We start from the raw sequence: 12,192 nt of genomic DNA, 5'->3' as shown, positions 1-12,192 counted from the left end.
TGAAAGATCTCTATCAAGCATTCTTACAACTAGAATACCAGATTGACAGAGCCAGAAGAGTACCCAGAAGTTACCTACTACTGGACAGGCCCAACAAAGAAAATAACAGAACGCCACTAGCCATCACCTTCAGCCCCCAACTAAAACCTCTCCAACGCATCATCAAGGATCTACAACCTATCCTGAAGGACAACCCATCACTCTCACAGATCTTGGGAGACAGGCCAGTCCTTGCTTACAGACAGGCCCCCAACCTGAAGCAAATACTCACCAGCAACCACACACCACATAACAAAAACACTAACCCAAGAACCTATCCTTGCAACAAAGTCCGTTGCCCACTGTGTCCACATATCTATTCAGGGGACACCGTCATAGGGCCTAATCACATCAGCCACACTATCAGAGGCTCGTTCACCTGCATATCTACCAATGTGATATATGCCATCATGTGCCAGCAATGCCCCTCTGCCATGTACATTGGCCAAACCGGAGAGTCTCTACGTAAAAGAATAAATGGACACAAATCAGATGTCAAGAATTATAACATTCAAAAACCAGTCGAAGAACACTTACAATCTCTCGGCAGCAGGCTGAGCGGGGCCGGTGGCTGGGATTCGGCCGGCAGCGGCGTGCCGTTAAAAATCGGCTCGCGTGCCGTCTTTGGCACACGTGCCATAGGTTGCAGACCCTAGCCTAGCACAATAGGGCCCTGTTCCTAATGGGGACCTCTAAGTACTGTGTCATTATTAGTCATTATCAGGTCATTGCAGGAACCAAGGGTGCTATGAAACCTTAACTCAAGTGTTTAACTGTGGAACAGCTCTGCCCTCTCATGTATATAAGGATGTCATGTGCTGAATGAAAGCTGATATACAGCAGCCACCCAGAACAATTATGCATACTTGCTGGTATTGCATGCTGCCTAGACAATCACCATGTTTTATTTGTTTTGCATTAGTTTTGGGCCCAGTCATGGTAATATCTCTCACCACAGAAGTTGGTCCAATAAAAGATATTACTTCACCCACCTCGTGTCACTAATATCCTGGGGCTAACACAGCTACAACAACACTACAAACATGGTCACACAATATCATAATAATGCATATGACCAAGGAAGCCAAATAAGTTTGCACAGGCAGCCTTCATTCTGGCATTTCCTAATTTTGGAATGCTTGACTTTCCAATCTTAACGTTCTTTTCATGTCATTTTTTGGGATGTATTTTCATAAAAAGCAATCTGAAAAAAACAAATTTTTATCATGTGGAACCATACTGACTCTCATCTGGGTCATGAGCAGGGCTGAGACATTCAGACTTTTGCCATTTGAGGTAATGAATAGAGAAGCACAGTCTAGTAGTCCTATGTGGACCAGCCACTGGAAGGTGGGAGATGAGGAAGAGACATTGCACCAGTGGAGTTCACAGTTATTTGCTAAAGAATCAGCAACCCTGGGTTCCATTACAGGTTCTGGGGGTAGGATGTCCTCTCTAGAGGTCTAGTTGGGGTCCCTGTGCCCCCAACATAGAATCATAGAATATCAGGGTTGGAAGGGACCTCAGGAGGTCATCTAGTCCAACCCCCTGCTCAAAGCAGGACCAATCCCCAACTAAATCTTCCCAGCCAGGGCTTTGTCAAGCCTGACCTTAAAAATATCTAAGGAAGGAGATTCCACCACTTCCCTAGGTAATGCATTCCAGTGTTTCACCACCCTCCTAGTGAAAAAGTTTTTTCTACTATCCAACCTAAACCTCCCCCACTGCAACTTGAGACCATTACTCCTTGTTCTGTCATCAGCTACCACTGAGAACAGTCTAGATCCATCCTCTTTGGAACCCCCTTTCAGGTAGTTGAAAGCAGCTATCAAATCCCCCCTCATTCTTCTCTTCCGCAGACTAAACAATCCCAGTTCCCTCAGCCTCTCCTCAGAAGTCACGTGTTCCAGGCCCCTAATCATTTTTGTTGTCCTCCGCTGGACTCTTCCCAAGTTTTCCACATCCTTCTTGTAGTGTGGGGCCCAAAACTGGACACAGTACTCCAGATGAGGCCTCACCAATGTCGAATAGAGGGGAACGATCACGTCCCTCAATCTGCTGGCAATGCCCCTACTTATACATCCCAAAATGCCATTGGCCTTCTTGGCAACAAGGGCACACTGCTGACTCATATCCAGCTTCTCGTCCACTGTAACCCCTAGGTCCTTTTCTGCAGAACGGCTGCCAAGCCATTCGGTCCCTAGTCTATAGTGGTGCATGGGATTCTTCCATCCTAAGTGCAGGACTCTGTACTTGTCCTTGTTGAACCTCATCAGATTTCTTTTGGCCTAATCCTCTAATTTGTCTAGGGCCCTCTGTATCCTATCCCTACCCTCCAGCGTATCTACCTCTCTTCCCAGTTTAGTGTCATCTGCAAACTTGCTGAGGGTGCAATCCACACCATCCTCCAGATCATTTATGAAGTTATTGAACAAAACCAGCCCCAGGACCGACCCTTGGGGCACTCCACTTGATACCGGCTGCCAACTAGACATGGAGCCATTGATCACTACCCATTGAGCCTGACAATCTAGCCAACTTTCTATCCACCTTATAGTCCATTCATCCAGCCCATACTTCTTTAACTTGCTGGCAAGAATACTGTGGGAGACTGTGTCAAAAGCTTTGCTAAAGTCAAGGAACAACACGTCCACCACTTTCCCCTCATCCACAGAGCCAGTTATCTCATCATAGAAGGCAATTAGATTAGTCAGGCATGACTTGCCCTTGGTGAATCCATGCTGACTGTTCCTGATCACTTTCCTCTCATCTAAGTGCTTCAGAATTGATTCCTTGAGGACCTGCTCCATGATTTTTCCAGGGACTGAGGTGAGGCTGACTGGCCTGTAGTTCCCAGGATCCTCCTTCTTCCTTTTTTTAAAGATGAGCACTACATTAGCCTTTTTCCAGTCGTCCGGGACCTCCCCCGATCACCATGAGTTTTCAAAGATAATGGCCAATGGCTCTGCAATCACATCCCCCAACTCCTTTAGCACTCTCGGATGCAGCGCATCCGGCCCCATGGACTTGTGCTCATCCAGCTTTTCTAAATAGTCCCGAACCACTTCTTTCTCCACAGAGGGTTGGTCACCTCCTCCCCATGCTGTGCTGCCCAGTGCTGTAGTCTGGGAGCTAACCTTGTTCGTGAAGAAAGAGGCAAAAAAGGCATTGAGTACTTCAGCTTTTTCCACATCCTCTGTCACTAGGTTGCCTCCCTCATTCAGTAAGGGGCCCACACTTTCCTTGACTTTCTTCTTGTTGCTAACATACCTGAAGAAACCCTTCTTGTTACTCTTAACATCTCTTGCTAGCTGCAACTCCAGGTGTGATTTGGCCTTCCTGATTTCACTCCTGCATGCCCGAGCAATATTTTTATACTCTTCCCTGGTCATTTGTCCAATCTTCCACTTCTTGTAAGCTTCTTTTTTGTGTTTAAGATCAGCAAGGATTTCACTGTTAAGCCAAGCTGGTCGCCTGCCATATTTACTATTCTTTCTACACATCGGGATGGTTTGTCCCTGTAACCTCAATAAGAATTCTTTAAAATACAGCCAGCTCTCCTGAACTCCTTTCCCCCTCATGTTATTCTCCCAGGGGATCCTGCCCATCAGTTCCCTGAGAGAGTCAAAGTCTGCTTTTCTGAAGTCCAGGGTCCGTATTCTGTTGCTCTCCTTTCTTCCCTGTGTCAGGATCCTGAACTCGACCATCTCATGGTCACTGCCTCCCAGGTTCCCATCCACTTTATCTTTCCCTACTAATTCTTCCCGATTTGTGAGCAGCAGGTCAAGAAGAGCTCTGCCCCTTGTTGACTGTTCCCCTTTTCTTCAGCTCCCATTCCAGACCTGGTTTTCTACTATTTCAACCCCCCTCCCACAGCTTTTGTTGCTTTCAGGCTTCCTCTCCTCCCTCTGCTCCTCATCCTTTTGCACTGTAATCAGGCTGCCTCCCCCAAGCTTTCTGGGTGGCAGTAGGGGGCATTAAGAACATAGAAAGAGGGTCTCCTTGCTCAGTTCCAATACCTGTCTGCCACTACAGGGTCTCCAGCAGCTAAGAAAAGCCATTGCAAGCTAAATCCTGCTCAGCCACTATGGCCCTGGAGTGGAGCATGCTCAGGCACTGGGGAGGGCACATATACAGTCCAGTCAGCATGCAGGAGGAATCCTCATAAAATGTAGCTGCCAGCCTCTAACATCTCTACTGAGGATGTGAAAACTGATTTTTCAGAGGCTTATAACTTGTCCAAATTTGGGTTTTCACAGGGACCACAGGAGGCACACAGGGTGACCACCACTGAATTTCAAGCCCTTTCTCCAAATCACTGAGGTGCCAGATTTTCTCGTTAAAGATAAGCATTTAAAATGGGTAAAAAACAGTATTATTCTTCATCCTCATTCTTGGCAATAACTGAACATTTTTTGCTGAAACTTGCCCCCCCCCCCCAAAAAAAAATAAAAAAATCAGTCTGAAACTTACACCCAGCATGAAAAATTTCAACCCAAATGGTTTAACTCTGGCAAAAGTATAAACAACTGAAAAGTATAAGCAACTGAAAACATGGTCTCATAATTCAAAGTGTTAGGCAGCCTTAAGTATTGAGATTGCTAAGAGAACTACCTATAATGTGTTTAGTAGGGTATGCCTGCTCTTGACTTTTCCCTTCTTACCTGGATCAATACTCTTCTACAGAGACCAGCTTTCACTAGGGATTTTGCAACCCAGCGAGCTGCATATGCTGCTGAGTGATCAGCTTTGGAAGGATCTTTCCCAGAGAAAGCACCTCCTCCATGGGCTCCCCAGCCTCCTTAAGTATCAACAATGATCTTTCGGCCAGTCAATCCAGCATCACTCTGTAGGGCAAACAATTACACGTTGACTTGACAAACCAAGGCTCTGTGTATAAATTAATTCCAACACCACTATGGATTAATTGCTTGTATTTATGTCAGAAACAAAACAAGCCCAATGAATGGGTTGCTATGCGTCTCTTTGTAGGTCGTTATTTGATGTAGCCTACCTGGGTAAGGTGGAATTTTATGTAGGATGTGCCACAGTTTGTACTGTAATAATTTTAAAAGATTGATATGAACACAGCCCGTTTTTGAAAGACACAGTAAAACCTATTACTTTGTCATTTGCCCCATCCAGCACAAATCATAATGTTGGAGCTGCTGGCCAGTGAACATGTTTAGTGCCACTTGGTGGGATTATTCACCCTTTTAAGGGGAAAGAGGAGTGGTTTATAGTAAAACTCAGCTTCACTAAATAAGGCAAAATGCTAGTCAGAATTTGCCTTTAGTTATCTAGTGAAATCTGTACACAATTGACTAGATTGTACCTTGTAAACACTTCCCCAGTGGGGAGCTGCACCACTCCAGCACAGGTCATCTGACTCCCAGACACAGTGCCATCCAGTGCACAGGGGGGGTGCATGAACTTCAACCCCCCACTCCGCCCCCATTTAAGAGGTACACACAGTCCCCACCTATGTAGCAAGATGCCTGGAGAAAAGGGGGAAGGAACAATGGCATTATTTACTCCCCAGCCCCTCTGGTGAATTGTTATCACTGGGGACTATGGCATCTCTATGGCAGTCCTGTACTCTCCTGAATTTGGCCATTTGTTACACCACTTGTATAATGTAGGGAAGAGGTTTTTTATTTTCTTCTCCCTACTGCACGCCCAGGTAAGGGCCAACCACAATCTTGCTCAGTGTGTGTAACTGAAACACTGAACAAATTCCAGGTTCTGATGTACGGTGAGAATTAATACATTGTGTCTCAATCTTAAATTGCATAGCCATCCGGATAGCATTAACCATACAAATTACAAAGTGCTAAGCATTATAGGTATTGTGACATCAACTCAAGTGCTTCAAGTCAAGAATTATAGCAAGTAATTTAAGAACCAGTTTGTTTAACATAATGTTCAACTTTCTGTAATGATTGAAGTATATTTTGTCACTGATAAAGATTCAAGAATCTCTACATATCCATTCTTGATTGGCCAAACAATTATGGGATCAGTTTGGATGCTAGCTTCCTCACATCCTCCTGATGACTGAGTATAAGCAGCAGTTACCAAGTTTCCTTAAAAATGTAGTTGAGACTTGTATTGTTTCACTAAAACAGCACACTTAATTGTTTTGAGGGAGAACATTTAGAAAGGACATTGCAGAATATAATCTCAGTCTATTTGTGTTAAAAATCTTTCAAAGTACCATACCTTAGGACCACACTTCACTTGGAAGGAGATGATAGATTGTGTTCTCATCTAGATATTTTGCTGGAATAACTTCTTTGACAACTTTTTCCATTAGTTCTTTCCACATTTGTTGAACAGGCATATCGGGTGCATGTTGTACAGAGATCACCAGTGTGTGTACACGGATGGGCTGCACTACTCCATTGTTTTCCTTGTATTCCATTGTGATCTGAAAATCAGCCATGGAAATTCAAATCCAATATTCCCTGACCAGGAGGGGCATCAAACCCAAATGTACAATTAAAACAACTTCATATTTCCCTCTAATAGCAGAAGGAATAGAATTTGGTGAAATCTGATTAGAAAAAGGACTGGATGCTAGATTATTACTGGTGACGCTGAGAAACGATTGATGGAGATACAGACCTCAAAGAGGCCAAAAATAACTATTGTCTAATTAAAATAAAGAAGGATCACTACAGAAGCATATGCTCATCTCTAGTTGGCTACAGAGAAACAAAGTAATTATAATGAAAAACAAGAGCTTGAGATCCCAGCTAACAAGCATTAAGGTCATTTATAGATGGGGCAGGTTGAAGTGTGAAGGGAAAGGAATTTAACATACTGAAGCTCCAGCTATGGTTAAGTTACTTTTTTTCAAAGAAGTTAATTCTAAACATCAAACTGCAGGAGGTGCTGGTTCATTTCACACTGAAGTTGCAGGTGCTTAGCACCTCTTGGAATTTGGCCTACATCTCTGCTCTGCCTTACCTCCACTGCGTCTTCCTAGTTACAGTTTGTAGACTCTAATCATTGGTGATATATGGCAGTGATCAGTGTGACCCGATTCAAATTTAGGGGTAGGTGTTGGAGTTCGTAGCTACTGATTCATGCCTTGTGACAGTGGAATAAGACTAGGGCTGTTGATTAATTGCAGTTAACTCACGTGATTAATTCAAAATAATTAATTGCGATTAAAAAAATTAATCACGATTAAACGCAGTTTTAATCCCACTGTTAAATAATAGAATACAAAATGAAATGTATTAACTGTTTTTGGATATTTTTCTACATTTTCAAATATGTTGATTTACATTACAACACAGAATACAAAGTGTACAGTGGTCACTTTATATTATTATTTTTATTACAAATATTTTCACTGGAGAAATGATAAACAGAAGAAATAATATTTTTCAATTCACCTCATACAAGTACCACAATGGAATCTCTTTATTGTGAAAGTGCAATTTACAAATGTAGATTTTTTTTTTGTTACATAACTGCACTCAAAAACAAAACAATGTAAAACTTCACAGCCTAGAAGTCCACTCAGTCCTACTTCTTATTCAGTCAATCACTAAGACAAACAAGTTTGTCTACATTTACAGGAGATAACGCTGCCAGCTTCTTATTTACAATGTCACCTGAAAGTGAGAACAGGCTGTCGCATGGCACTTTTGTAGCGGGCAGTGCAAGGTATTTATGTGCCAGATATGCTAAACATTCATATGCCCCTTCATGCTTCCGCCACCATTCCGGAGGACATGCTTCCATGCTGATGATGCTCATTAAAAAAATTATGCGTTAATTAAATTTTGACTGAACTCCTTGGGGGAGAATAGTATGCCTCCTGCTCTGTTTTACCCACATTCTGCCATATATTTCATGTTATAGCAGTCTTGGATGACCCAGCACATGTTGTTTATTTTAAGAACACTTTCACCACAGATTTGACAAAACACAAAGAAGGTACCAATGTGAGATTTCTAAATATAGCAAAGGCACGCAATCCAAGGTTTAATAATCTGAAGTGTCTTCCAAGATCTGAGAGGGACAAGGTGTGGAGAATGCTTTCAGAAGTCTTAAAAGAGCAACACTCCGATGCAGAAACTACAGAACCCAAACCGCCAAAAAAGAAAATCAACCTTCTGCTGGTGGCATCTGACTCAGATGATGAAAGTGAACATGCGTCGGTCTACACTGCTTTGGATCATAATCGAGCAGAACCCATCATCAACATTGACGCATGTCCTCTGGAATGGTGGTTGAAGATGAAGAGTCATATGAATCTTTAGTGCATCTGGCAAGTAAATATCTTGCAATACTGGCTACAACAGTGCCATGAGAATGCCTGTTCTCACTTTCAAGTGACATTGTAAACAAGAAGCAGGCAGCATTATCTCCAGCAAATGTAAACAAACTTGTTTGTCTGAGTGACTGGCTGAACAAGCAGTAGGACTGAGTGGACTTGTAGGCTCTAAAGTTTTACACTGTTTTATTTTTGAATGCAGGTTTTTTTGTACATAATTCTACATTTGTAAGTCAACTCTCATGATAAAGAAACTGCATTACACTGCTTATATAAGGTGAATTGAAAAAATACTATTACTTTTGTTTTTTACAGCACAAATATTTGTTATAAAAAAATATAAAATGAGCACTGTACACTTTGTATTCTGTGTTGTAGTTGAAATCAATATATTTGAAAATGTAGAAAAGATCCAAAAATATTTAAATAAATGGTATTCTATTATTGTTTAACAGTGCGATTATTTGCGCAATTAATCACAATTAATTTTTTTAATCGCTTGACAGCCCGAAATAAGACATTAGTGAAACCCTGACCTAAGTCATGTGATTGCTCAGAAAATAAAGACCAGTCTCTTACCAAAATTCCTTTGTCATTTATTACCTGTATCCTTCCTTTACCTGCTGTTTGTATGTATATGAGTGCCTACATGCCAACACTTTCTCATAACATGAAAGAAACCTCCCAAAACAGTTTTTGGATTGATTCAAGTGCCAAAAAGGTCATGGAACCATATGATTTTCTTAGCACTTGACAAAAATACATCCCCAGTAATATCCCAAAGTGCAGTAGTACAATGCAACTTAACTTACCACCACTGAACCAGTGAAGTTAAACATAAACCGCCCTCTCCTCCAACAATTCCCCACATTTCCAATTCCCACTCCTCATTCAATTCTCCTCTGCCTTCTGAGAACATATGTACATTAACTGTCTTACTAGGGAGAAAATGTAACTCTAACCATTCAGTCAGCAAACCCACTCATGACAGTACTGAAGGCTAAGGAGATGACTAACCAGATATGCAGCCTGTTACTTCTAGGTCATTGCTTCAAATGTAGCCTGTGGCAGCACTGACTAAAAGATCTGGGGGCCTGAGAGAAGTGAGTGGGTTGTTCCAGTCCAGTTGCCTCACAAAATGTGTCCACATCACAAAAAGCACCATCCTAGCTGGTACTAACTGATCATGTTAGTGTCCAGGGAGACAGATATGTTCCTCTCACTCCTTGTGTTGGTCCCAAGAGTCATGACTGAGGCACTGACAGGACAGCGTGGACCAGGCCATATGTGCAGTGGATATGAAAATGCCATCTCCTGGCCTGTCTAATCTACTCCATTCAAGCACACAGAATTCATGCCACTGCCACACCAGCTGTTCCTTCATTTCTTGAAGAACATGAATCGGGTCTAAATTCAATCGTGCAAGTTAAAGGGCCCAGCCCTTTTCAAATCTGATTTATAATCCATGTTATTTACTAACCTGCGTTTTCCCATCTGGTCTAACCCAGGGCCATGTTCCATTCCTCTCCAGGGCTTTTATCTTTGCATTAAGTTTGTGTGCAAGTAGGATTGTTAGAGGCATGCATTCCTCAGTTTCATCAGTGGCATAACCAAACATCAAACCCTGCATTGAGGCAATAGAAAATAAAACATAATTCCAAGGCACTTATTTCCATTTTCTGTTCATGGGAAGAGGCATCTGTGACATGAAGTCTGGGTGTAGTGTCACTTGCTTCTTTACACATACACCAGTCTTGAAATCAAACAGCCGACCAGTGTAATCCCTTCTTCGAAGAATCTCAGATCAGCAGCATTGCCTGGTTCCCAAGAAATAATTCCATCTCATCAATAACCCACTCTAATCAGAGACCAAGACAAAGAGCTAACTGCTGTTGCTTGCACAGCTCCACCCGCCCTCCTCAAAACTACCTGTACACACAACCATCCATAACCCAAAACACCATAGCATGTCTTTTTAAGAACTTGAAAGACTAACACAGTGCCACCTGATGACATCTGCCATAACAAAAAGTTTAGTTGTAGCTTTAGCCTTTAGAGCCGTTGGATATGTGCAGGCAGCACTTATTGAAACCAATGCATGTCAGGTTTTCTTGGCCTTGTTATTAATCATGTACACAATATTTAGTTCAAACCCACATGCTTTAATTGTCTACCATGTATTCTGCATAGTCTTTTTTTTTTTAAACAAAGGGTATGATCCAATGCAAATTAACTGAGTTTGCAATGTATATTCGACTGGGCTTTAAATGCTTGAAATAAAGACACTTTACCTGGTCCCCAGCTCCAGTGTCATCTTCACTCTTGCCATGAGAGACAGCATGTTTGATTTCTTTACACTGTTGTTCTAGAGCTCCCAGCACTGTACAAGTCTTATAGTCTAATCCTGGTGAAGAGAAGTGGAAGTGAATGATACCACAATATTCTTCTTTTGTTTGTTTTCAGAAATAAGTCAGCTATAAAAGCTTTACTTCACGGACAGTTCAGAAAAGGTTGGCTGAAGATTTGAGGTATTTGGGTTACAAACACAAAGTGTAGGAATTAATCTTATGCCAGAAGCTTGGCTTTGTCTCCCTCCAGTAGGTAGGCCATGTATAAACATTTGCACATTACAGTCCCCAAGCTATTCTGGTCTTTTAGGCAAATTAGCAGAAGCTCATGCTTTTCATGAGGTGTCAGATTCTATCCCATAGGTCACGCAATCAGAGACATTGTCCATATTCTGTTATTGGTGGACAAATGCCAATGCCTAAAGTCATTTAATTAGGAAAGTCTGAAGAGTGTTGTGAAAGGAAGCAGGGCTTTTTTTCATTGTCTCCTGTAAAGGGCACTTGATGAAACTAGACAGAAGTATATTTGAGATGAATACAGGGAAATGCTGACGTAGAATAGTCATGTAGGGGAGTCACTGCTGCAGGAACCCATTGTAGCAACTACATTAGTAGGAATACTGAAGAATTCCCTTGTGCATGAACTTCAAGTCTCAAAGTTTACTCAAACCTAAATACAAGGAAGACCAGTCCTTCTGTTTTTATAATAGGTCATTTGGCTGCAGACAAGTCATATTCCATGCCTAACCATCCTGTCATTTATGCATGCTCCAATTCCACTACTTCAGTGGGAATGGTGGGGGTTCAGCACTTCTAACAATCAATTTCTGAGTGACATGTTGACTCAAGGCCACATGCAATACACATCCATATTTATATTATCTTTTTTCCTCCTGCAGGATCAGAGTCATCCATGATGTTATTTCACTGAGGACTATTACAGAGTAATTTGACAGCACGTAATCAGAACTGACTATGAACCAGGAAGCAAGTACATAACTCACCTTTTGAAGAGTCATCATAGCCTATCCTCTTGAGGGTCTCTCGCACAATTTGCTGGTAATCCACTACAGCTTTGGAAGTGATCTCTCCACAAAGCAAGATTATCTCTGTTTTGGACACACATTCTGTAAAGAGTTGAAATAATATTACAGTAAAATGAAAGTTCTCGCTATGTGTATAGGCTTTTGAAAGAGTATTTGGTCCTAGAAGCAACTGTGTAGTACAGTTTGAGGCTGATTGGACAGAACATGTTGTGGAATTGCTTCAGTAAATAAGTCTTAAACTTGGCCTAATTTTTAAACATGTCTTGATACCAATCACAGACTCTTGTCCTTTGCAACAGTGTGGGATGGATCCTCCTGTCTGCTCCAGTTGCTTTATACTGTTCTGGACACCTGAGATTCCCTTAGTGAAACTGAATCCCCTGGTGGTGCAAAGCAACTCCTCCTGGCCCTGGACATGGGGAGAGTTCTCAGTAAAGAGCGAGCACCATCAGAATGGCTCTGTACT

General features: G+C 42.1%; 1 pseudogene; it reads right to left on the bottom strand.

Moving 5' to 3' along the window:
- LOC141988013 (S-adenosylmethionine synthase-like) overlaps positions 1–12,192 on the bottom strand; it is a 39,581-nt pseudogene that overhangs the window by 15,130 nt on the left and 12,259 nt on the right.

The sequence above is a fragment of the Natator depressus genome, chromosome 5, assembly GCF_965152275.1.
Source record: "Natator depressus isolate rNatDep1 chromosome 5, rNatDep2.hap1, whole genome shotgun sequence".
NCBI classification, from domain to species: Eukaryota; Metazoa; Chordata; order Testudines; family Cheloniidae; genus Natator; species Natator depressus.
The sequence above is the reverse complement of the archived record's forward strand: the minus strand, read 5'-3'. Positions and strand labels throughout refer to the sequence as shown.